Below are 27,477 nucleotides of genomic sequence, written 5' to 3'. Positions count from 1 at the left end.
ACGGAACGCCAAAACTCCCATTTTCTTTCGTTCATTGACAGACACAGCTTCAGATCTTTACAACTGCTGGGACGTCCCAAAGAAGTGTTAAACATGATGGGTGGGAACAGCAAAAAAATTCCCAAAGCTAAACAGTAGCCAAACAGTCAACAGGAGCTCAACCAAAACAACTGGAGCAAACCTGAAAAAAAACAAAAGAAAAACCAAATGTACGCTCTCAAAGAGGATCAGGTCCTCTCAACAGCAGCCTGCAAAACCTTGTGGCCAAAAGAAGCATCTGCAGATGCCAACACATCCACTTTATAAAATTTTGTGAAAGTGTACAACCGTTGACCAAGTGGCCGCCTTGCAAACCTGCGTCACTGTCGCCTGATGACGGAAAGCCCAGGAGTCACTAAGCACCCGAGTAGAGTGCGCCTTAACAGGGAAAGGAGGAACCTGACACTTAATGTAATAGGCCTGAACCATTGTCTGTTTGATCCATCTGGAAATGGTCGCAGAAGAAGCGGACAACCCTTTACGAGGCCCGTCCGTGAGCACAAAGAGTCTGACTTCCTGAAAGACTCTGTAGCTGCCAGGTACACCCTAATTGCCCAGCCCACATCCAAGGCATGCAGGGCAAATTCCTTTGGATGTTTAGGCCTGGGAAACCGGGAAGCCAACACAATGTCTTCATTCAAATGAAAATCAGAGACAACCTTTGGAAGGAACGGACAGGAGTGGAGAACCACCTTATCTCTCTGAATCACCAGGTAAGGTGAATGACAGGATAACGCCGCCAGTACCAACACTCTAGCCACAAAAAAGGCCACCTTCTTGGACAGCGTAAACAGGGGAATCTCCCAAAGATTCTCAAAGCCAGACTTCTGGAGGACGGAAAGCACCAAATTGAGGTCCCAAAGCAGCAATGGAGCCTGCACTGGAGGAACCAAATGTCGGACACCCTGAAGAAAGGTACGCACCAGGGAGTGCCTGGCCAAAGGTCGTTGGAGGAAGACCGCCAAAGCAGACACCTAGTCCCTGATGGTACTCAAGGCCAATTTCAGTTCAACCCCTCGTTGAAGGAAGGTTAAGATCCAATCCACCGAGAAGGATCTGCCAGCTCAGCAAAGGCAGGGGGGAGCTTTTCTCCCTCCAGGTCACCGCGTAAAAGCTTAGCCCACTCGGTCAGAGTTTGTAACACCAGGGCAATAGTGAATACCAGCCTCAGTACCAAACCAGCCAGAGTGTACATATTGCGTGCAACAGCCTCCGCCTTCCTGTCAGCCGCATCCTTAAAGGCCAGGGACTATTCAACCGAAATCTAGGTTGCCTTGTTCAATCTGGAACCCAGAGGGTCCACCAACAGCCCACTTAAAGGGACTCCTCATAGGGAGTAATGCCTAGTAAAGCGCTTAGGGACCCCATGGGGATGCTTTGGCCGTCCCCACTCTTTAGTGACAATTCTGTCAAAATAGGCGGGAAAGGAAACCCCTTTCCGCTCTGGATTGCTTTTGAGTGCCAAAGGGAACTTGGGCCTCCATCCCAGCTGCAGCCTCCATCTTCAAGGTTTCACGCACAGATACAATCAGTGCTTCCACCAGTGCCTTCACATGGGCAGTTGCAGATGTGGAGGAATCATCCTATCAGAGGATTCCGGGCGTGTGGTTCCAGACACAGCAGGGTGGCCCATGTCCACGGCGACCGAATCCGATTCAGAATCTTATGAGGGGTGCTGTTGGCCAGGAGTTAACGCTGGGAGTCAGGCCAAAGCCAGTTCGTATGCGCGGTCGCGAGACGTTTAACTCGCAGGGCAGCCCCTGTCCAGTGGGGCTATCGTGGCCAACCTAGCATGGAGCTGCGGTCTGAATGCGCTCCCTGGCCGGACTGGGGGAACCATAAGGATCTATATTATCCAGTTCATCCCCCAGTCTGGCAGTTGATAGTAGATTCTCAAAGGAACAAAATAAAAGGAGCAAAAAATTCCATCTAAAAAGAAAAAATTGCAAGGACCAGAGATCCCAGCAAGGAACTAGGTCCCTACTCCTGACTAGGCAGAAAAACACTGAATACCTATAGCAGGAAGTGGGAATATACCCCCAGGGACTGTCCCATAGGTGTGTCAAGCTTTTTTTCTCTGCCTAGTGTCCTACCCCTGTAGGGGGCAGCATAACCCTATGGTCATGAAGATAAAGAGCAGTGTCCGTCAATGAACGAAAGAGAAAGGAGAGGTTTTATACTCCCCAGTCTCCACACAGATTCTTCTGATTTTTGCTTTGTTTAAGAGCTAAGAGGGCCCAAAGAATCTTTCCATTAAATACTTTCCGAGTTTCAAGATGCCCGTGTTCCTCCCCTTGCGCTGTTGTTCCTTGCACTAACCCATATTGAGTAAAGTAGTGAAGTAGGGGCCAGCAGAAGAAAATACAGGGCACAAGTGGGGACCAGGCATCTGAAACCCTCCAAATGTGCATCGAATAGGAAGAGGCTATTGTTCAGCAAAAGTACGAAAATAGGAGAAATGGGCTGCAGGCTAGAAGAGGATAAGGACACATTCACATAGCTGTAAAAAAAAAAAAAAAAAAAAAATTTACAATCGTTTTAAGGATCAGAACACAGCTGCATTCGTTTTCAATGGAGACATTCACACAGGTGTGTGAATGTGCTGCTTCAGATCAGAATCACAAAATGCAAAAATCTGCATTTGAGGACAAGCATATACATACACTATATTACCAAAAGTATTGGGACACCTGCCTTTACACACACATGAACTTTAATGGCATCCAAGTCTTAGTCCGCAGGGTTCAGTATTGAGTTGGCCCACCCTTTGCAGGTACTATAACAGCTTCAACTCTTCTGGGAAGGCTGTCCACAAGGTTTAGGAGTGTGTCTATAAGAATGTTTGGCCATTCTTGCAGAAGCACATTTGTGAGGTCAGGCCCTGATGTTGGATGAGAAGGCCTGGCTCACAGTCTCCGCTGTAATTCATCCCAAAGGTGTTCAGGTTGAGGTCAGGACTCTGCACAGCAAAGAAAAAAAAAAAAAAAAAAAAAAAAAATCGCAATAAGCGTATTTTGATTGGTTTGCGCAAAAGTTATCGCAGCTACTAACTACGGGAAATTTATATAATTTTTATTGTTTTTTTTTTTTTAAAACTAGTAATGGCGGCGATCTGGGATTTTTTTTGCGGGACCGACATTGCGGCAGACAGATTGGACCCTTGACTGACATTTTTGACACTTTTGGGGGTACCAGTCACATTACTACAGTAATCAGTGCTATAAATATGCACTGATACTGTAAAAATGACACTGGCAGGGAAGGGGTTAACTTTTATTGGTGATCAATGGGTTAATGTATGCCTGGTGCTTACTGACGCGTGAGGGGGGAGGAGACTGTGTAGCACAGGGACAGATCGCAGGTTTAGCTATGCTGAATCCTGAAATCTGTCCCTGCCTGTCACTTAGGAGATCCACCCGCTTTGTTTACACAAGCGGGCGGATCTCCACACTCGATCCCCGACAATCGGGGAAGAGCGGCGTTGATCACCGCCGCTCCTCCCCTGGCCCGACTCCCGATGCGACTGAATACAGCGGGAGCGCGCCGCCAACAAGGGGAGTAGTCCAGCGACGTAGACCTACGTCGCTGGACGATAACGAACCACTTTGCCGCAGTACGGTCAATGTGAGCGGTCGGCAAGTGGTTAAAGAGGTTGTCAACCTTCCAAAAAAATAAATAAAAACCTAAAACGACAAAAAGGCATAATGAGCTAGTATGCATACTGGCTCATTATGAAATACTTCGCTAAAAACGAAGCTACCGCACAACACTTACACGGCTGACATTCCGTATGGGTCCACGTCCTCCAGTGCAGGGGAGCCGCCGTTCATGGCACAGGGCTCTGAAAGAACGGCACGGGCAGCCGTTCCTTCAGAAGGCAAGCGCCAGTGATGTCACTAGCTGCACGCAAGTAAAGATCTCCTAAACAATGCATGTTAAGGAAATATTTACAGTACCTATAGGTAAGCCAATTCTGGTGTTCAATGGCAAATGTCAATCGAGCTCCACGGTGCTGGGCAGTGAGCACAGAGCCCATTAGAGGACATCAAGCCCCCCTCATGAAGTCAGTTTCTGATTGTTTGGTCAGAGACATTCACACCAGTGGCCTGCTGGAGGTCATTTTGTAGGGCTCTGGCAGGGCTCATCCTGTTCCTCCTCGCACAAAGGAGCAGATACCGGTCCTGTTGATGGTTTAAGGACCTTTAATGGCCCTGTCCAGCTATCCTAGAGAAGCTGCCTGTTTCCTGTAATCTCCTCCATGCTCCTGAGACTGTGCTGGGAGACACAGCAAACCTTCTGGCAATGGCACGTATTTGTGCCATCCTGAAGGAGTTGGACTGCTTGTGCAACCTCTATAGGGTCCAGGTATCGCAACATGCTAGCAGTAGTGACACTGACCCTACCCAAATGCCAAACTAGTGAAAAACAGTCAGAAAAGAGGAGTAGGGAAAAAAAAAAAAAAAAATGTCATGTTCACCTGTAAAACCATTCCTGTTTTGGGAGTCATCTCACTGTTGCCCATCTAGTGCACCTGTTAATTTCATTATCACCAAAGCAGGTAAAACTGGGTAACAACCTCCTCTGCTACTTGACGATCAAATATCCCAAGAGTTTAATTGAGATTAGCTATACTCTGATCTAAAAAAAAAAAAAAAAAGTGTTCCTTTAAATTTTTTGAGCAGGGTGTATACCTGGCAGAAATCCAATACAGCTCCCGAAAAAAAGGGGGTGATTCTTTTCCATACCCACTGTATATACTAGGGATCCACCTATTATCGGTGGGGCCAATATTCACTTTTCTGAAGTATCAGGTATCACCCCAGTACCGTTTTTTTCTTTTTTTTTTTTTAGAGCCAACGGTTGGCTTTCTTGTAATAACTGATGCGGCTTATCAGCCCCTTGGCTGTTAGTACAGGCCCCCTCCTGCCGACTTCTGCTGCCACGCCCAGGTCTTCCGTCCCACCGGGAGGCCAGAGTGACCAGCAGGCACATCCGCCGGCTGCTCGAAGACCCGAACAAAGCCGGAATCAGCTCTGATCGGGTCTCCGATGTAACCCAGAAGCAATTTCAATACTTCGCTTACTTGAGTCTTAAAGGCGCCAGATTTTTTTTTTTTTTTAAATGACAGTATTCAAAAACAGCCAAAGCAATAAAAAAAAAAAAAAAAACACAACTTTAAATGTACAGAATATCGGCACCCAATATCAGCTATCGGTGTAATAGTATCGTGCGCTAGGACACCATTTTGTCCTCACGGGCATCCATGTTGCCCAGTAACACAGGCTAGCAAGCCACTGTGTACTCAGATATTTTCCTTCCCTCCTCTCTCTCTCTCTCAAGCTAATTAGCCCCCACCTTATACTAATTAAAATGCGAGCTTCAAAAAGAAGTTTTATTTTAAGCACATCCTGGTCGGGTCATAATGAAGCAGACCTTATCTCAAAACAGACAGAGGTCTGAGCAGATGTCCAGTGAGACTGCCTTGTAAATTCCACAAGGCAAATTGTTAATTAGAATATAACACATACATCTAACAATTTAAACCCATTTCATAAATGCAGACAGGAACACGACACATTAAAACAAAGTATATATTTGAATGCCATATAAAATACCGATCAAATTGAGATCACACATGATCACGTTCGCTCCTAGGGAAGACAAGCTAGAGGTCAGGACATGCCTTACGGGTCAGAGGTTATTATGAAATAACCTGTGTTTGGTGTCCATGGATGTGAAATTCAATGCCGTACCATAAAATATCAGTTTCAAGAATGTAACTATTACATATTTCAAGATATGAATTCTGCTGTAAAATCTGTCTAAACGGGAGGTCCCTTAGCAGTTTATGAGCCTCCGGGGCCACCCATGGCCCCAGTGTTTATTGGTCAAGGATTTCTGGTGACACCCCCTGCGGGTCAGAGAAAAGAGAAACCGATGGAGCTCTCAGTTCTCGTTTTTCCATCAAAGCAGAAACATCAAGCTGGAGGACCGATCATGTTCAGCTTCTGAAACTAAGATACACTTGGGACTTTAAATACAAGTATCTCATTTCTAATTCTTTATCTATTCTTCTAAATTGCTCTATTTCTTTGTAACCCATTTTTCTGTAAATATTTTTATTTGCACCAATTTTAACCTTTTTTATAATTAAACCTTATTTTGGAAAGTGTTAATTTGGTCTCTAAGCTCTTAACGCAAGCTAGCCCAAGAACCTGTCTCTGGAAGAGCACTACTGTATAGAATAAATCTTCTGGGCACTCCTGTCTGCGGTGACAGCACCTGTTACAGACGATTATTCTAAAGTCATAATTTTTATTTCTAAAATTACGAGCGTCCTCTGGGCTCATCATAACGTAGAGGTGGAGGCAGAGAAAGGGTTAATGGTTTAATTAGCCCGGTGACAATCGCTCTCAGCCTGCTGGCATCTAGATTGTGGTCCCGCAAGCTGGACAATCTGTGTGCCGGGTTCAGCTGAGAGTGGCATTGTTACGCAAGTGATGGCAGGGTGTGAGATTGCCTGGTCCTTGGTCACAAGTTAGTGAGGAGGGCAGGGGTCTGATACCCGCCACCTTTACAATCGGCCTGAAGGGTGGCCAGAAAATCAGTAACGGCCCTGAAAAAAAAAATGACATTGGTGGATCCCTAGTATAAACAGGCATTCAGAAAGTATTCACAGCCCTTCACTTTTTCCACATTTTGTTATGTTACAGCCTTTTTTTTCCCCAAAATGAATTCAATTCATTATTTTCCTTAAACTTCTACGCACAATACTCCATAATGACAACATGAAAGAAGTTTAAAATGTTTGCAAATTTATTACAAACGAAAAAAAGCCCATGTACATAAGTATTCACAGCCTTTGCTCAATACTTTGTTGGAGCACCTTTGGCACCAATGACAGCCTCAAGTCTGAGTATGATGCTACAAGCTTGGCACACCTATTTTTGGGCAGTTTCTCCCATTCTTCTTTGTTGGACCTCTCACGCACCATCAGGTTGGATGAGGAGCATCAGTTTACAGCCATTTTCAGATCTCTCCAGAGATGTGAAATCGGGTTCAAGTCTGGGCTCCGGCTGGGCCACTCAAGGACATTCACAGAGTTGTCCCATAGCCACTCCTTTGTTATGTCAGCTGTGTGCTTAGGGTCGTTGTCCTGATGGGAGATGAACCTTCACCCCAGTCTGAGGTCCAGAGCACTCTGGAGTAGGTTTTCATCAAGGATGTCTCTACATTGCTGAATTAATCTTTCCCTCGATCCTGACTTGTCTCCCAGTTCCTGCCACTGAGAAACATCCCCACAGTATGATGCTGCCACCACTTTGCTTCACTGTAGGGATGGTATTGGCCAGGTGATGAGCGGTGCATGGTTTCCTCCAGACATGACGCTTGCCATTCAGGTCAAAGAGTTCAATCAGGCCAGAGAATTTTGTTTCTCATAGTAGGAGAGCCCTTCAGGTGCCTTTTTGGCTAACTCCAGGCAGGCTGTCATGTGCTTTTAACTGAGAAATGGCTTCCGTCTGTCCCCTCTACCATACAGGCCTGATTGCTGGAATGCTGCAGAGATGGTTGTTCTGGAAGGTTCTCCTCTCCACAGAGAAATGCTGGAGCTCTGTCAGAGTGAACATCTGGTTCTTAGTCACCTCCCTGACTAAGGCCCTTTTCCCCTGATCACTCAGTTTGGCCAGGCAGCCCGCTCTAAACTTCTTCTATTTACGGATGATGGAGGCCACTGTGTTCATTGAGACATTCAATGCTTCATAAATTTTCTGTACCCTTCCCCAGATCTGTGCTTCGATACAATCCTGTCTCGAAGGTCTACAGAGAATTCCTTGGACTTCATGGCTTGGTGTGTGCGCTGACATGCACTAGTAACTGTAGGACCTTATATAGACAGGTGTGTGCCTTTCCAAATCATGTCCAATTAACTAAATTTACTACAGGTGGACTCCAATCAAGTTGTAGAAACATCAAGGATGATCAGTGGAAACAGGATGCACCTGAGCTCAATTTTGAGTGCCATGAAAAAGGCTGTGAATACTTATGTACAGGTTTTTCTTTTTTTTTTAGTTTTTAATAAACTTGCAAAGATTTCAAACAAACTTCTTTCAGGATGCACCGATTTCAGAGTTTTTTTTTTTTTTTTTTTTTTTTTTTTTTTAAGTTTTAGATAGACTGGGGCAGGGCTTGACAAACACCAGGTGGTGACCAGAAACAGCTTCCTGGATGCTAGGCCCCCGCCATCAGGTTGGATGAGGAGCATCAGTTCACAGCCATTTTCAGATCTCTCCAGAGATGTGAAATCGGGTTCAAGTCTGGGCTCCGCCTGGGCCACTCAAGGACATTCACAGAGTTGTCCCAAAGCCACTCCTTTGTTATGTCGGCTGTGTGCTTAGGGTCGTTGTCCTGATGGGAGATAAACCTTCACCCCAGTCTGAGGTCCAGAGCACTCTGGAGCAGGTTTTCATCAAGGACGTCTCTGTACATTGCTGAATTAATTTTTCCCTCGATCCTGACTTGTCTCCCAGTTCCTGCCACTGAGAAACATCCCCACAGTATGATGCTGCCACCACTTTGCTTCACTGTAGGGATGGTATTGGCCAAGTGATGAGCGGTGCATGGTTTCCTCCAGACATGACGCTTGCCATTCAGGTCAAAGAGTTCAATCTTTGTTCCATCAGGCCAGATAATTTTGTTTCTCATGGACAGAGTCCTTCAGGTGCCTTTTTGGCTAACTCCAGGCAGGCTGTCATGTGCCTTTTACTGAGAAATGGCTTCCGTCTGGCCCCTCTACCCTACAGGCCTGATTGCTAGAATGCTGCAGAGATTTTTTTTCTGGAAGGTTCTCCTCTCTCCACAGAGAAATGCTGGAGCTCTGTCAGAGTGAACATCTGGTTCTTAGTCACCTCCCTGACTAAGGCCCTTTTCCCCTGATCACTCAGTTTGGCCAGGCAGCCCGCTCTAGGAAGAGTCCTGCCGGTTCCAAACTTCTTCTAATTTACGGATGATGGAGGCCACTGTGTTCATTGAGACATTCAATGCTTCATAAATTTTCTGTACCCTTCCCCAGATCTGTGCTTCGATACAATCCTGTCTCGAAGGTCTACAGAGAATTCCTTGGACTTCATGGCTTGGTGTGTGTGCGCTGACATGCACTAGTAACTGTGGGACCTTATATAGACAGGTGTGTGCCTTTCCAAATCATGTCCAATTAACTGAATTTACTACAGGTGGACTCCAATCAAGTTGTAGAAACATCAAGGATGATCAGTGGAAACAGGATGCACCTGAGCTCAATTTTGAGTGCCATGACAAAGGCTGTGAATACTTATGTAGAGGGGATTTTTTTTTTAGTTTTTAATAAACTTGCAAAGATTTCAAACAAACTTCTTTCAGGATGCACTGATTTCAGAGTTTTTTTTTCTTTTTTTTTTAAAGTTTTAGATAGACTGGGGCAGGGCTTGACAAATGCCAGGTGGTGACCAGAAACAGCTTCCTGGATGCTAGGCCCCCGCCAGCCCATCCACCGCCGGTACCAGGAATGAGCAACTCCCACCGCCCGAGTTTTTAGCTCCTGTTCTGATGCCTTCACACCTCCTGTCACCAGAAGGGACTGGATCACACAGCACATCCCTTTTCTGTACAAGATTGGAGTATGGGAGATTGGTGTCAGTAGGTGCAGGGGATCTCTTGTGTCACAGAGAGGGGTGTCCTGAGGCGTTAGGGGGGGTGCTCCTCTGTGTTATCAGGCCTGGAGGAGTATCCATAGGTGTCACGGAGAGGGGAGGTATCCTGTGGTGCAAAGCGGAGTCATATGGTGTCACTGAAGTGCAGAAGGCTAGCCTGTGGTGTCACAGAGGAGGGGGGTTTCCTGTGCTTTTAGTGGAGGTGTACCAAGACCATTTCTTTGCAAAGAGCTATGTAGGGTGAAGCAGAGCTGTACAGTGGGGGATCACAAGAGGTGGAATGTGTGCAGATATTTTAGAAGACATCACTTTTAATAAGCAGAATTCAGATGATTTGTGTTTTTAAAAGAAATAACCTCTCCCAATCCTATTTGTTAAGCATTACTCACCTCAGCCAACCACTTCCTGTAAACTCAGACTGTCAATGGCACACCTTTCAGGCTCACAAAGCAATGCTGTGTGTTACAACCAAAAGACTCATGAATTAAAAAGATAGCAGAACCCAACAATAAAAACCTAACATACTGCAGCTTATCAGTCCTTAGATGTAGAGGCTGCATTCTTCCATAGCGTACTCCGATTCCCCTTTGCACACTGACCACAGAGGGGTTGCCCGCTTGCCACTGCCACCCTTCATAGAACTTCTTGCTTGCATTTTCACTATTTTTTTTTTGTATCAACTTTACTGCTATCACAACAGCCCTTGTGATAGCATGGGCAATGGCAGGTCCTCTTTTTGGAGCGATCAGGGGGTCTATGATGCCCCTTATCCCTCCTCTGGCCTCCAAATCATCTGATTAAACCAAGATTGGTTTGATCAGATGCTTTAACATTCCACTAACGGCTTGTAAATAACAAACCAAAACCGCAAGTGACAAAATCCTCGTCACTTCTGGTTTCAGACATCACACAGTGGGAGGGGCGTCAGTTCCTCTCACTGTGTTCAGGAAAGTGGATACCGCCAGTTGCATTCATACCGGGCTCCTCAATGGGAAGGAAGAGCACTTGGGGGCTAAGAATATGCATGCATCATACACACTAGGGAGAGTATACCTAGGGGAATCCATAGCGGAAAAGGATCTGGGTGTTCTGGTAGATTCTAAGCCCAATAATAGCATGCAATGCCAAGCTGTGGTTTCCAAAGCAAGCAAAGTCCTTTCTTGTATTAACAGAGGCATGGACTCCAGAGAGAGAGAGATATCATTTTGCCCCTGTACAAATTATTAGTAAGACCTCATCTGGAATATGCAGTTCAGTTTTGGGCACCAGTTCTGAAAAAGGATATCGGGAAACTGGAGAAAGTGCAGAGAAGGGCAACCAAACTGATAAGAGGCATGGATGAGCTCAGCTATGAGAAAAGATTAAAGGAACTGAATTTATACTTCTAGAGGAAAACAGATTTTTGTCTCCAAATACTGAAAGGTTTCTTCACCATAAGAGCTGTGAAAATGTGGAATAGACTCCCTCCAGAGGTGGTTCTGGCTAGCTCACTAGATTGCTTTAAAAAAGGCCTGAAATCTTTAATAAGTGTACATAATATAAATGGGTACTAATATTTATAGGTAAAGTTGATCCAGGGAATATCCAATTGCCTCTTGGGGGATCAGGAAGGAATTTTTTCCCCTGCTGTAGTAAATTGGATCATGCTTTGCTGGGGTTTTTTCACCTTCCTCTGGATCAACAGCGGGTATAGGATTGTGTATATGGGATCGTATGGTTGGGTTTTCTTTACCGTTTTTTGTTTTTTTATTGGTTGAGCCAGATGATGGACTTGTGTCTTTTTTCAACCTTTTTTTTTTTTTTTTACTTTATTTTTATTTGCATATAAAAAAGAGAAAATTTTACAAAAGTATTCCCACAAGTTTGGATTTCACATATTCATATTATTTTATATGGTTGATTATACAATATTTAATACTATAAATACCATAAAATTCCCCCTTTCTTTCCCTCCCCCCCTACTGAGGTTCCTCCCTCCCTGCCCATGGCGTTCCATCCTTCGTCATTTCTCCAAATTGATCATGCTTAATTATTTATTTCTATGTATTTGGTTGATTTTTTTTAAATCTATCCATTTTTCCCATTTTTTTTCATATTTATTGGAGTCCCCACCTGCGTATTACATATGTATTCCATATTAAAGTTGTTATCAACAGCGGGTATAGGATTGTGTATATGGGATTGTATGGTTGGGTTTTCTTTACCGTTTTTTGTTTTTTATTGGTTGAGCCAGATGGACTTGTGTCTTTTTTCAACCCAACAATGAAAAGGCATGTTCTGGATTGTAGTCCCAATGCACCTGCCGATCCCGCCAGGAAGCCGACCCTGCACACCCCTAATCACAGGCATTGAGACATTTCCCAGTCTGTGCAGCTGCAGACTGGGAAATGTCTCAATGCCTGCGATTAGCGGTGTGCAGGGTCAGCTTCCTGGCAGATTCGGGCCGTCGGGTTGGGACTACAATCCCGAAAACGCCAGAGCCCATCTCTAGTGGTGGAGGTGTGGGGGGCCTTCAGCTGCCTGTAAAAGTGATTCAGTGGCTCTAAAGCTGCTCAGATCACTTTTACTAAAAAGAAAATCACTCAGGATACTAGGATCATTGTTGTACCTTCAACCATGACCCTTGTATAACCACCTCAATATAAGGCTGTATATATGCACGAATGACAGTATTAAAGTGGTTAAATACAGCATAAAGGCATTACGAATGCATATGCAAGAAAAAAAAATGAATGTATTCCAACGAGCCAAATTTACATCACTGCAGTGATTCATGTATGTAAAAAAAAAAAAAAAAAAATGTACAGCATGCTGCATTTTTCTGCACCGGAACGCACCATAAATGTGCATGAACACTAGAAACACATGTTAATGCAACTTAGCAAATAAAAATGAACTTGGAATAAATATTATTCCAAAAAAACGCACCACAAAAGGCAGAAATGCACAGTGAACACAGGGATTGTGGTGTAAACAAGACTCAACATAAAGGAAATTCACTCTGCAACACAGAGCAGCCTGAGCGGCGTACCGCATCAGTTGCAGTAGGGGGCAATGTGGTGCATGATTCAGCTCATAACACAACTATGTTTTTTTGTTTTGAATAAACTTTATGCCAAGTGTACAAAACGCACATTTTATTCACTGCAAAGTATTCACTACAGAGTGCTGCGCTGCCTTACATTGCAGCACGATTCGTCAGTGTGCTGCGATAAAATCATAGCTCCTAACTGTCCCTGATTTTGAATAAAGTCTCTCTGTACCTCTTTCCTCCTGATTTGTCCCTCATTTTGGTCTGATCTATCTTTGGTATTTGATCTATCGATATCTTTATCTATTTGGTCTGGTCTATAAAACGCAGTATTTATCTTTCAAAAAAGTGTTTACCGGTGCTAAAAACTTTCATCCAATTTCTAAATTGCTGCATTTGTAAATCTCAAAAGCCAGCATAAAGGAATCCTAGTGGCGAAAATAAGTACTAGTGGGTTTAACTAATAATTGTTTTTGTATAACTCTCTTTTAACCACTTCCCGCCCGCCCTATAGGCGATTGACGGCGGGAAAGGGGTTGCATTATCCTGACCGGACGTCATATGACAGCGGCAGGATAATGCGCTCTGCGCTTCCCCCCCCCCGCTGCGATCGGTGATGCGATTGGACACAGCTGGTCACATGGTACATAGGAAGAGCCATTGATCGGCTTTCCTTAGTTCGTGCTAGGGATGCACCAATCTGACTTTTTTGGTCCCGATGCCGATCTTTTGCTTTGTGAAATCGCCATTCCCGAGTCCAATACGGAAGTACTGTTTTGTGAGCTTATAACAAAATACTATTTCCGGATCGGTATCGTTATCGGCAGATACCTTATAACAATTGTGCATTTAAGAGGTTAAACTTCCCTCCTCCGTCAGACAGAACGAAAAAGATACATTGTATTCATTGTGTTTACTTAACTGGGAGACTGACAGGCATTTGCAGGAGGTGTAAAATTTTGTCAGACCCGTGAAAAAAAAAAAAAAAAAAAAAAAAAAAAAAAAAAAAAAAAAATCGGACCTCGTCACTTCCGGTGACAGAGCATCACAAAACAGCTGATGGGAGTCGTCCGTGCGCATGCGCAGAAGACATTTTTCGAGGTTTGGCAAAATTATAACAGAGAGTGGACAGCTGACTGAGAGGAGGCGGGGCTGAGGTGCGACGGAGGACACCCCTGCGTCATCGAGACATTACAGGGACGGAGGCACATATGCAGAGCTGACTAGGAGGCAGGATGGAGGTGCGGCCCTGTAATAAATGCAGGACTTTAGCGACTCCTTATGTTTTATTATCTTTAGTAGTTATCGTATTATTTATCCTTAGGATTTCATTACATTTAGCGCCGGTTCACACTACCGCGACGCTACTTCCCGGGGCGACCTCCAAGATCGCGGTGCGAGCAGCGCGCCGCGACCTCGGAGCGGCCGCCACGGACTTCATAACATTGAAGTCTATGGCGGTCGCCTCCTGGTCGCCCCAAAGAAGCTCCGGACCCTTTTTCTAAGTCGGAGCGACTTGTGTCGCTCCTATTAGAATGGGTCCGCGGCGCCTCACAGGTCGCCTCACAGGTCGCCTCACAGGTCGCCTCACAGGTCGCCTTAGTGTGAACGGGGGCTTAGTATTTCTTATTTTGTATTATAGAAATACTAAATGTTATGAAATCCTAAGGATAAATAATACGATAATTACTAAAGATAATAAAAAACTTAAGGAGTCGCTAAAGTCCTGCATTTATTACACGGCCGCACCTCCGTCCCGCCTCCTCTCAGTCAACTGCCCGCTATGTGTTATAATTTTACCAAACCAAGACAATGTCTTGTGCGCATACGCACTTGAGACTCCCATCAGCTGTTTCATGATGTAGGGCCACCGGAAGTGACGAGGTCCAATTTTTTCATGGGTCCGAGAAAATTTTTTTTCTTTTTTTTTTTCTTTGACAGCTGTTCTCTGCTTCCTCACAGCTACAGTATGTAAAGAGCAAAACCGGATCGGCCCATGGATCTGTTCATTTTACCGATCCCCCCAATCAAGCTATTATGGCCATATTGGCGCCGATATCCGATCCTAATATCGGATCGGTGCATCCCTAGTTCGTGCCCGACAGGCACAAGTAGAGGAGAGTTGAGTCCAGGCAGCAGGCAGGGACTTGGTCAGCAACAGTGCATGCAATTCTCCAGGCAAGGATACCAGTCCAGTGTCAGTGCATGCGGCAGGCAGAGGCATGATGGTAGTCCTGCAGGCAGAAGTAGGGCCTCTGTCGGGATAGAATGGGGACAGGAGTAGAGGCTTCTCCCACCCAAATCGCTTTGAAGCCTCCGGGATCCAGACCCTAATCTGAGAAGAAGAAAAACATAAAAAATTTGTTTTCTTCATCCAGAAAAACAATTCTGGTCCCCTCACATATGCGAGACCCCTGTGGTATGAATCCCACTACTTCAAGAGGCAGGCAAAAATCGTGGTCAAACAGTCCAGAGTCAGTTCCAGAGCAGGCAGAGGTAGGTACAAAATCAGCAGGCAAAGGCATGGTCAAATAACAGTCCAGGGTCAGTTCCAGATCAGGCAGAGGTATGAACAGAATCAGCAGGCAGAAGCATGGTCAAAAAACAGGCCAGGGTCAGTTCCGGAGCAGGCAGACATAGGTACAAAATCAGCAGGCAAAAGGCGTCGTTGAATAACAGTCCAGGGTCATTTCAGGAGCATACAGTGGCATAAGGGGTGAAGGCGGAGGACTACGTTTACCATACTAATAATTTAGACAAGTATGGTAACGGCGGAAACAGTCGTCTACACAGAGGCCTGGTTGGGAAGGACACTGGGGACAATAATAGCGGGTGTCTTTTCGAATTCCTACCTTGGTACACACCCTACATTTTTTCTGCCGTTTTTGGTCTTTTTGTGTGGGAGGGATTTTACTTGGAAAATGGCCTTCAGACAGTCTGCTTATTACGTCAGATCTAATGTTTTCTGGTGGGCCGTTTGGAAATATGAGGGTTGTGAAGATTTCCTCCAGGTAATAAAGGAAGGGTTGGGGGCTTTCGGTGGACTTGCGGTATAAAATGTAGGAATTGTATGTGGCCAAATGAAAAATATAAATTGCTACTTTTTTGTACCAATGATAGGTACGTCTTGTGGGTAGATAGGGTTCCATCATTTGGTCGTTGAAATCCACTCCCCCCATGAATAAGTTGTACTCATGTACACATGTTGGCTTTCGGACTGGGCCATTCCTTCGTCGGGATTCCACATAGTTGTCATTGTGGATCGAAGACAACATGTAGACGTCTCTTCTGTCCCTCCACTTCACAGCCAGAACTTCCTCATTTCTCAGACTCGCCGTCTCCCCTCTTCTCAGCTTGGTGTTTACTAGCCTTTGAGGAAAGCTTTTCCATTTTTTTCGGACCGTGCCACATGCAGGAGTCTTCTTTCTGTGAAGGTTTCGGAACAGGGGCAAACTGGTGTAGAAATTGTCTACGTACAGCCTTTTTCAAGGAGAGGGTACATGAGGTCCCAAACAACTTTCCCGCTTGATCCCATGTAGTCCGGACATTCAGGGGGATGCAGCTGGGTGTCCTTCCCTTCGTACACCCTGAAGGCATAGGTGTACCATGTGGCTCGGTCACATAGTTTGTAAAGCTTCACCCCATAGCGGGCCCGTTGGCTGGGAATGAATTGTTTGATGCCCAGCCTGCCGGTAAATTTAACAAGGGACTCATCCACACATATATTTTGGTCTGGGGTAAATAATTAAGGGAATATTTCTGAAAAATAATTTAGAAGTGGCCGAATTTTGAACAGCTTGTCAAATGCTGGGGAATTTCGGGGAGGGCACTGGGTATTGTCGTTAAAATGGAGGAACCTCATGATCATCAAATACCTGGCCCTGGGCATTACTGCAGAGTAGATGGGCATATGGTAGATTGGTTTGGTTGACCAATATGCTTGCAGTTCGTTTTTTTTATTGAGTCCCATGTTGAAGGTGAGGCCTAAAAATATCTAGAACTCCTCCACCGTTAGGTCTCTCCACTCAAAGGGACGGGAATAAAAAGATGTGGGGTTACTCTGGATAAATTGTTGTGCATACAGGTTGCACTGGGCCACAATGGACGTCAGCAGGTCCTCCGTAAAAATTAAACGGAAGTAGTCAATTGGGGCAAAGTTCTCCGTGTTGACCTGGACTCCTGGCTGGGCAGTGAAAGGGGGGATGATGGCTTCTCCTGAGTTGGGAGGAAGCCACAGGGGGTTCAGAAGGGCATAGGGAAGGCTGGCGTTGGTCCTAACCCTTTGGGGGCAAGGTGACACCCCACTTGAGCTTGGCCTTTCTTGCCGAGGCACTGTGGTGCTGGTGGATGGCACTGCGAAGCTGGTGGATGGTACTGCCTCCTCCTCACCAGAACGCCTTTGTTTGGCAGGCGGGCAGTATTCCTCCTCGTCGGAGTCGGTCTGCGTCCCGCTGCTAATGACCGGCTCGTAATTTACTTCGGAGTCAGACTCTGACTCCGAAGCAGAAAGCTCCCTGTCCATGTCCTCACTGATGATATTGAAGGCCTCCTCGGCTGAGAAAAATTTTTTTGCCATCGTTGGTGACACTGATGGGCACGGTGACACTGATGGGCACGGTGACACTGATGGGCACGGTTAAACTGGCTCACTGATGGGCACTGTGATGGGCACACTGATGGGCTCTGTGGGCACACTGATGAGCACGCTGATGAGCGCTGTGGGCGCACTAATGAGCACTGGGCGGCACTGATGAGCACTGGGCGGCACTGATGGGCACAGTGGTGGGCACTGGGCGGCACTGATGGGCACACTGGTGGGCACTTATTTTACACTTACGATCTCTCCTCTCCTCACACTGCAGTCTGTGTGTGAGGAGGGAGAGCTGGCAATGAGTGATGGTCTCAAATGTTTACATTTGAGATCATCTCTCATTGGATGCCTCGATCGTGACGAATGGCCGCTGTGATTGGCCATTCGTCACGATCTGTGATTGGCTGTGTCCAAGGGACACGGCCAACACAGATTATCCCCGGTGCACGCTCGCGGGAGCGCGCGGGGAGTCTGCTACTACCGAGGCAATGAGAGATGATCTCATATGTTTACATATGAGATCATCTCTCATTGGATGCCTCGATCGTGACGAATGGCCCCTGTGATTGGCCATTCGTCTCGATCTGTGATTGGACACGGCCAACACAGCTTTTGCCCGATGCACGCTCGCGGGAGCGCGCGGAGGGCGTGTTTATGGGAGGCCGTTTAAAAACGGCCTCCCGAAAATTCAAGTCCTGGATGGGACCAGGTTAAAGAACTTCTTGGAGTTCTTTTTACTCTCCTCCGCTATATGTCTCTCGTGTTCTATTTTAGCCGCCCTGATTTCATCTTTACATTTCTTATTACACTCTTTGTAATGCTTAAATGCTGCCAATGACCCCTCAGTCTTGTATTTTTTGAAAGCCTTTTCTTTAGCACTAATATACATTTTTATGTTGGAGTTTAGCCACCCAGGGTTTAGTTTTGCTCTATTAAATTTATTTCCCTTTGGAATGCTCTGCATCCCATCCGATACTAAACACTGCTCTGCATCCCATCCGATACTAAACACTGCTCTGCATCCCATCCAATACTAAACACTGCTCTGCAACCCACCCAATACTAAACACTGCTCTGCATCAAATCCAATACTAAACACTGCTCTGTACCCCCATCCAATACTAAACACTGCTCTGCGTCCCATCCAATACTAAACACTGCTCTGTATCCCCATCCAATACTAAACACTGCTCTGTATCCCCATCCAATACTAAACACTGCTCCGCATCCCATCCAATACTAAACACTGCTCCGCATCCCATCCAATACTAAACACTGCTCCGCATCCCATCCAATACTAAACACTGCTCCGCATCCCATCCAATACTAAACACTGCTCCGCATCCCATCCAATACTAAACACTGCTCCGCATCCCATCCAATACTAAACACTGCTCTGCATCCCATCCAATACTAAACACTGCTCTGCATCCCATCCAATACTAAACACTGCTCTGCATCCCATCCAATACTAAACACTGCTCCGCATCCAATACTAAACACTGCTCTGCATCCCATCCAATACTAAACACTGCTCTGCATCCCATCCAATACTAAACACTGCTCTGCATCCCATCCAATACTAAACACTGCTCTGCATCCCATCCAATACTAAACACTGCTCTGCATCCCATCCAATACTAAACACTGCTCTGCATCCCCATCCAATACTAAACACTGCTCTGCATCCCCATCCAATACTAAACACTGCTCTGCATCCCCATCCAATACTAAACACTGCTCTGCATCCCCATCCAATACTAAACACTGCTCTGCATCCCCATCCAATACTAAACACTGCTCTGCATCCCATCCAATACTAAACACTGCTCTGCATCCCATTCCAATACTAAACACTGCTCTGCATCCCATTCCAATACTAAACACTGCTCTGCATCCCATTCCAATACTAAACACTGCTCTGCATCCCATTCCAATACTAAACACTGCTCTGCATCCCATCCAATACTAAACACTGCTCTGCATCCCATCCAATACTAAACACTGCTCTGCATCCCATCCAATACTAAACACTGCTCTGCATCCCATCCAATACTAAACACTGCTCTGCGTCCCATCCAATACTAAACACTGCTCTGCGTCCCATCCAATACTAAACACTGCTCTGCGTCCCATCCAATACTAAACACTGCTCTGCGTCCCATCCAATACTAAACACTGCTCTGCGTCCCATCCAATACTAAACACTGCTCTGCGTCCCATCCAATACTAAACACTGCTCTGCGTCCCATCCAATACTAAACACTGCTCTGCATCCCATCCAATACTAAACACTGCTCTGCATCCCATCCAATACTAAACACTGCTCTGCATCCCATCCAATACTAAACACTGCTCTGCATCCCATCCAATACTAAACACTGCTCTGCGTCCCATCCAATACTAAACACTGCTCTGCGTCCCATCCAATACTAAACACTGCTCTGCGTCCCATCCAATACTAAACACTGCTCTGCGTCCCATCCAATACTAAACACTGCTCTGTATCCCATCCAATACTAAACACTGCTCTGCATCCCATCCAATACTAAACACTGCTCTGCATCCCATCCAATACTAAACACTGCTCTGCATCCCATCCAATACTAAACACTGCTCTGCATCCCATCCAATACTAAACACTGCTCTGCATCCCATCCAATACTAAACACTGCTCTGCATCCCATCCAATACTAAACACTGCTCTGCATCCCATCCAATACTAAACACTGCTCTGCATCCCATCCAATACTAAACACTGCTCTGCATCCCATCCAATACTAAACACTGCTCTGCATCCCATCCAATACAATACTAAACACTGCTCTGCATCCCATCCGATACTAAACACTGCTCCGCGTCCCATCTGATACTAAACACTGCTCTGCATCCCATCTGATACTAAACACTGCTCTGCATCCCATCTGATACTAAACACTGCTCTGCATCCCATCCAATACTAAACACTGCTCTGTACCCCCATCCAATACTAAACACTGCTCTGTACCCCCATCCAATACTAAACACTGCTCTGCATCCCCATCCAATACTAAACACTGCTCTGCATCCCATCCAATACTAAACACTGCTCTGCATCCCATCCAATACTAAACACTGCTCTGCATCCCATCCAATACTAAACACTGCTCTGCATCCCATCCAATACTAAACACTGCTCTGCATCCCATCCAATACTAAACACTGCTCTGCATCCCATCCAATACTAAACACTGCTCTGCATCCCATCCAATACTAAACACTGCTCTGCATCCCATCCAATACTAAACACTGCTCTGCATCCCATCCAATACTAAACACTGCTCTGCATCCCATCCAATACTAAACACTGCTCTGCATCCCATCCGATACTAAACACTGCTCCGCGTCCCCTCCGATACTAAACACTGCTCCGCGTCCCATCTGATACTAAACACTGCTCTGCATCCCATCCAATACTAAACACTGCTCCGCGTCCCATCCGATACTAAACACTGCTCTGTATCCCATCCGATACTAAACACTGCTCTGTATCCCATCCGATACTAAACACTGCTCTGTATCCCATCCGATACTAAACACTGCTCTGCATCCATTACTAAACACTGCTCTGCATCCATTACTAAACACTGCTCTGCATCCAATACTAAACACTGCTCTGCATCCAATACTAAACACTGCTCTGCATCCAATACTAAACACTGCTCTGCATCCCATCCCATACTAAACACTGCTCCGCATCCAATACTAAACACTGCTCTGCATCCCATCCAATACTAAACACTGCTCCGCATCCCATCCAATACTAAACACTGCTCCGCATCCCATCCCATACTAAACACTGCTCTGCAACCCACCCAATACTAAACACTGCTCTGCATCCCATCCAATACAAACCTGTTCTGAGGTCACAATACCTTTCTATATACAAGGACTAGAAAGAGTCTACAGTATAGCAGTCAGCAGAGACCTCTGCGGCCTACCAGCCCAAATTACACTAAAATCACCAGAAAGAGTCATTTACCTGGGAAGACGCGCTGAGACTTGTAGTTCCACAGCACTGCTACACAGAGGCGCCTTTATGGAATTTCCCTTTATTCATCCTCTTTCCGGTACCGGAATGTTCCCCGCACACGCCGCCTCCTCCCCCTCCGTTTTCGCTCCACACCGTCTCCAGAGCAGCAACACAGCGACGCAGGACAATTAGCTGAGCGCCGTCTTGAGAACAGTGCAAACTTCCGTGAGCGATTAGCGGTGACTGGCTCCACTTGTCGTCTTCTCGGACAACTGCGCTCATGGTGGTGGGAGGAGTGTATGACACTAGCTGGAGATTTCAGCTGAGTCAGATGAGGGAAGCTGGCTTCTTTCACAGAGGTGGTTTTGTCTGCCTGAGCTTTTTTTTTTTTTTTTTTTTACAAAGGGTAGATATAGGAATTAAAACAACACTAAAATAATACACCCATGCCCAATAAAAATGTATATACCTTCTGTACTTTTTTTTTTCTTACAGTAGTATTAACCACTTTACCATCGGAGGATTTTGCTGTCTTACGTCCAGGCCACTTTTTGCGATTCGGCACTGTGCGACTTTAACGGACAGTTGCGCAGTCGTGCGGCGCTGTACCCAAACGAATTTGACATTCTTTTTTTCCCACAAACAGAGCTTTCTTTTGGTGGTATTTGATCATTTGATTTTTACTTTTTGCGCTATAAACAAAAAAAGAGCGTAAATTTTGAAAAAATAACAATATTTTTCACATTTTTTTATATGAAATTCCCCCCAAATAATGTAAAAATCAAATTTTTTTTGCGATTCGGCACTGCGTGACTTTAACGGACAATTGCGCGGTCGTACGACACTGTACCTAAATTATATTGACATCCTTTTTTTCCCACAAATAGAGCTTTCTTTTGGTGGTATTTGATCACCTGTGCGATTTTTTGATCATGGGCTATAATCAAAAAAATGAGCGACAATTTTGCAAAAATAACAATATTTTTCACATTTTTTTATATGAAATTCCCCCCAAATAATGTAAAAATCAAAATTTTTTTTACATTTTTGGCCAATTTGTTTTCTGCTACCTATGTTTGGTAAAAAAAAAATCACAATAAGCGTATTTTGATTGGTTTGCGCAAAAGTTTTTGCGTTTACTAACTAAGGGAAAGATTTCTGTCATTTTTGGTGTTCTTTTTTTTAACGAGTAATGGCGGCGTTCTGCGATTTTTTTGCGGGACTGCGACATTGCGCGGACAGATCGGACCCTTGACTGACATTTTTTACACTTTTGGGGTTACCAGTGACATTACTACAGTAATCGGTGCTATAAATATGCACTGTTACTGTAAAAATGACACTGGCAGGGAAGGGGTTAATTTTATTGGAGAGGGAGGGGTTAATGTATGCCTGGTGCTTACTGACGTGTGTGGGGGGAGGTGACTGAGTGACACAGGGACAGATCACATGTTCAGCTATGCTGAACCCAGCAATCTGACCCTGCCTGTCACTTAGGAGATCTGTTTACACAAGTGGGCGGATCTCCAGACTCGATTCCCCGACGATCAGGGAAGAGCGGCGGTGATCACCTCCGCTCCTCCCCTGGCCCGACTCCCGCTGTGACTGAATACAGCGGGAGCGAGCCTCCGGCGGCGCGCGCACCGCCCACAAGGGGAGGAGTCCAGCGGCGTAGGTCTACGACGCTGGACGGGAACAAGCCACTTTGCCGCAGTACAGTCAACATGACTGGTCGGCAAGTGGTTAAAATGAGAAGTTCAACTTTTGTAACATTTTGCACCCATATTCCGAATGTAACTGTAGCACCCTCCTAGGCTTTGCCACAATGCACCCTGGGACTGTGTATAAGCCTGAGGGGAGCACATGACAGAAGGTCTTTGGCGGGAAGCAGAGTCCCAGGAGGAGGCTGACGGTTGTCTCTCCTCCTGTCAGAGCAAGTGAGGGTGTCTTGGGCGGATGGCCTAGAGGACCGGAGGCTGAGCTGGACTGCAGGAAGGGATCCAGAGTGCTGTGGACCGAGTGGAGATGCTGGGCAGAAGTTTCCTGGAAAAACAGTGTTGTGAGTACTCGAAACTGAACAGGGGTCTTCCTGAGAGAGGGGACCACTCCAGAAGGTCAAAGGGATCCAGGAGCCAGCTAACCAGTAGTGGTGGCTTAGAAAAAGGGGGTGCCAGTATCTAAGCCCTGAAGATAAGAGAGTGAAAGGGGGCTCCGGCGCTGGCCCTGAAGAGTTCAGCAGTGCAGCAGTGTATTCAAGTGGTTACCTCAGCAAGAGTGCTTAGGGGAGCTTGAAGAGGACTTTAGTCAGAAAGCAGTCACGAGTCAATTCAGCGTTAACAGGCATCCGGCCAGCGTTAACAAGCGTCAAGTCAGCGTTGATAGACATTCAGCCAGCGTCAAGTCAGCGCCAATCAGCAATATTCAATTGTCTCCGCCAAATGAGCCTAGTTTAGTTCCAGGAGTATCCAACTCATCCCTTTTCCCATCCAAGTTACCAAATAAATACAAAAAACACAAAGATACTGGACTGGTCATTGTCTCAGTGCTCACACTTGGAGAACATGCTTAGATGTGCTGTTGTTGCTAGCGGTAACCCAGGGGGGCCCATATCCAGCAAAATGGCTGGGAATTGTGCTACATAACATTTTACTGTTGCAGCACCCCCCTGATCCCCCATTGTGACAGCAAGCTGGGAATCCCCTTCCCACACCCGCTGTCACAATTTTAAAAACCATGCCCATGGGGCGAACCATGGGAGAACTACAAGTACTGACATCCTTTGCGGTGTAATGAATGATGAGCGCTCTAGGTAGTTCATTGATGCTTCCTGCCATTGTGTAACTGCCTGCCTATAGGAGGTATGAGCAGACAGCTTATACTGAGCCCTGGTTCACACTGATACAATGCGGGAAATGCACAAGATTTGCTGTGTTTTCCCACATTGCATAGCAATCGCACGGCCTCCATGCGATCTGCTGCAGGTGTCAATGTTAGATTAATGACACCCTGAAACAGATTGCAAAATGCAGTGTGATTGACAGAATCGCATCGCATGGCTGTGAACACCCATACTATGCAATTCAGTAGCTCAAATCGCACCACGGAGACATCATGTGATGGGGAATAGAATTAATAACCGCGCTAGTGGAAAATTAAAGAAAAGCTGCAACTTCAAGTGTGACCGCACCCCAGTGAAACAAAATATAAATCAAATCGCGCTAAACAATTAGAATGGAACAGGTAAAGTCCATATAAAGTCCATAAATTATAAATGGTGCAATCCGTGGCTCTCCAACCAGGCTCCTCATGGATATATGCTTACCAGAATGGTGAAAAATTTATGCAGGTTCTTTAGACCAAAATCTTATCCACTTGATAGAAGACGGGAACCAGAAGGCTCGTGATAATAATGTAATCGTTGGGACATGAATAAATAAATAAAAAGAAAAAACGCAATAGCGTAAAACCCAACAAAATTTGGTACAATTTGACTATTGACACCAATGTGGTTATCCAGTGATTGAAACAGGAATAGTGCTCAAAATGGTGAAAAAAGTAAAACCTCCACCAATCTTATGCGCTGCTTGCAAAACAGAAAAAAATGGGCGTGCACAAAAACATCAGAGGAAATGAAGATCCCATATAGAAAGACACCTATAGGTACTCCTTACCAAAAATCAATATTGGCAATCACATAAACACCCAAATTTCAGTGCTATCCTCCACCAGATAAATTCGCCTCTTACCAAACAAAAGGTAATAAAACACTTGCAGGTAACTCAAACTCCAAAGATGAAAGTACTTGTATCTAGAACTCCTTATTGAAGCAGGTTCCAAACCAGATATCTCCAAGGAATGACCCCAAGGTGATCACCGCCATAAAGAAAAAAGAAGCTCCATAGTGTAAAACCGCATATACTTTTATTAAAAAAAGGGAATAAAACTCACAATTTAGAAGTACAAAGAAATCGTTGTGTATAAGCCACCGGCCGGACGGCTCCGCACATCCGCACTTCCTGGTCGCAGTACTGACGTCATCTTACTGCGACCAGGAAGTGCGGATGTGCGGAGCCGTCCGGCCATCAATCTTCTGATCGCGGGTGCAATGTCTTTCAGGCCCTAGTAAAAAAAATAATAAATGCTATTTTTTTTTTTTAACCTGCAAAAAGATGTGCATTTATTATTATTTTTTACAAAGGTGAACTTATCCTTTAACCACTTTACCACCGGAGGATTTTGATGTCTTCCGTCCAGGCCACTTTTTGCGATTCGGCGCTGTGCGACTTCAACTGACAATTGCGCGGTCGTGCGACGCCATACCCAAACGAAATTTACGTCCTTTTTTTCCCACAAACAGAGCTTTCTTTTGGTGGTATTTGATCACCTGTGCGATTTTTACTTTTTGCGCTATAAACAAAAAAAAGCGTTTATTTTGAAAAAATAACAATATTTTTAACATTTTTTTATATGAAATTCCCCCCAAAAAAGATGTAAAAAACAATTTTTTAAAAAAATTTTGGCCAATTTGTTTTCTGCTACCTATGTTTGGTAAAAAAAATCGCAATAAGCGTATTTTGATTGGTTTGCGCAAAAGTTATTGCGTTTACTAACAAAGGGAAAGATTTCTGTCATTTTTGGTGTTTTTTTTTTAACGCGTAATGGCGGCGATCTGCGATTTTTTTTGTGGGACTGCGACATTGCGGCGGACAGATCGGACCCTTGACTGACATTTTTGACACTTTTGGGGGTACCAGTGACATTACTGCAGTAATCAGTGCTATATATATGCACTGTTACTGTAAAAATGACACTGGCAGGGAAGGGGTTAATTTTATTGGAGAGGGAGGGGTTAATGTATGCCTGGTGCTTACTGACGTGTAGGGGGGGAGGTGACTGAGTGAGTCATGGACAGATCGGATGTCCAGCTATGCTGAACAGTCCGATCTGTCACTCCCTGTCACTATGGAGATCCGTCCGCTTGTGTTTACACAGGGGGGCGGATCTCCACACTAGATCCCCGGCGATCGGGGCAGAGCAGCAGCGATCGCCGCTGCTCCTCCCCTGGCCCGACTCCCGCTGTGAATAAAAACAGCGGGAGCGAGCCTCCGGCGGCGCGCAAGCGCCGCCCAGAAGGGGGAGTGTCTGACGACGTTAATACTACGTCGTCAGACGATAACGAACCACTCTGCCGCAGTAATATTACTGTGAGCAGACGTAAAGTGGTTAACCCTCCTCACTTTCAGCTTAACACACTGAGCACAACAACATTAATATTCCTCTGTAAACTATTTGTTAAAATTCTTACGCTAACACTCACTTGCAAATAAAAACTTTCAACGCTGCTCTCAGTGCTGCTTCCCGGAACTTTTCATCTTCACAAGAAAAAAGGTAAAGTAGAACTCAAACCAAACTTTTTATAACCCCTGTAATTTTTTTTTTTTTTGCCCTCTATTTTTAATTGAGGAGATTTTCCTTCACTTGCGGTCCCAAAGCCAGCAGGTCATGTAAATCAGGTTTGGTTGGATTGACTTTTTTTTTTTTTAATTAAAAATCGGTCAATCTGTGTTCCTAGAATGGCAAAAATGTATAGCACACGTTACAATTTCTCTGGAAATAAACAGACGTGTTTACAAAGCATCCAATCACTTCTCACATGAGAAATTCTATACAGTTAGAATTGTATTAAATGGGACAGCTAGATTCTGCTGTGTGTGGGTACCAATAAATGCCCACGAGTGAGACTGATGCGATTCTCTTCCATTGAGGGACATAGTAAGTCTGTTTTCATAAAAGGAAATTGACACAGAGCACAGAAATATTACAGAAGTATAGTCAGTGGTAGATGAAGGTCACTTTTTTAATGTTCATTATAGTGCCACTAGAGGACTGGGTGTAATAGTGTGTGTTAGATTTGGATCCTCCAGAACACATAGCGGTCCATGTTTCCATGTCTCATTTTCCATAGGCAACACATTAAAAAGCACCCTATAGGTCATCAGTTTAGTGTTACAGAGGAGGTCTGGTGCTAGAAATATTGCGGTCATTCCGGTGTGCACAGCAATGGAACATGTATATCACAATATGGAGTATGCTGTCCAGTTCTGGGCACCGGTCCACA

The 27,477-nt window shown here is 45.3% G+C and overlaps 1 protein-coding gene across 1 annotated transcript in view; it reads right to left on the bottom strand.

The window, feature by feature from the left end:
* LOC309568945 (mediator of RNA polymerase II transcription subunit 25) overlaps positions 1–21,491 on the bottom strand; it is a gene marked incomplete at its 3' end in the record, with an annotated part of 67,578 nt that extends 46,087 nt beyond the window's left edge. The window contains exon 1 of the mRNA XM_082274711.1: positions 21,369–21,491. The remainder of the gene's footprint in view (positions 1–21,368) is intronic.
* Between the last annotated feature and the right edge of the window lie 5,986 nt (positions 21,492–27,477).

Source organism: Pelophylax lessonae (genome assembly GCF_965119305.1).
Source record: "Pelophylax lessonae genome assembly, chromosome: 12".
Lineage (NCBI taxonomy): Eukaryota > Metazoa > Chordata > Amphibia > Anura > Ranidae > Pelophylax > Pelophylax lessonae.
This window is presented reverse-complemented; position numbering and strand designations above follow the sequence as displayed.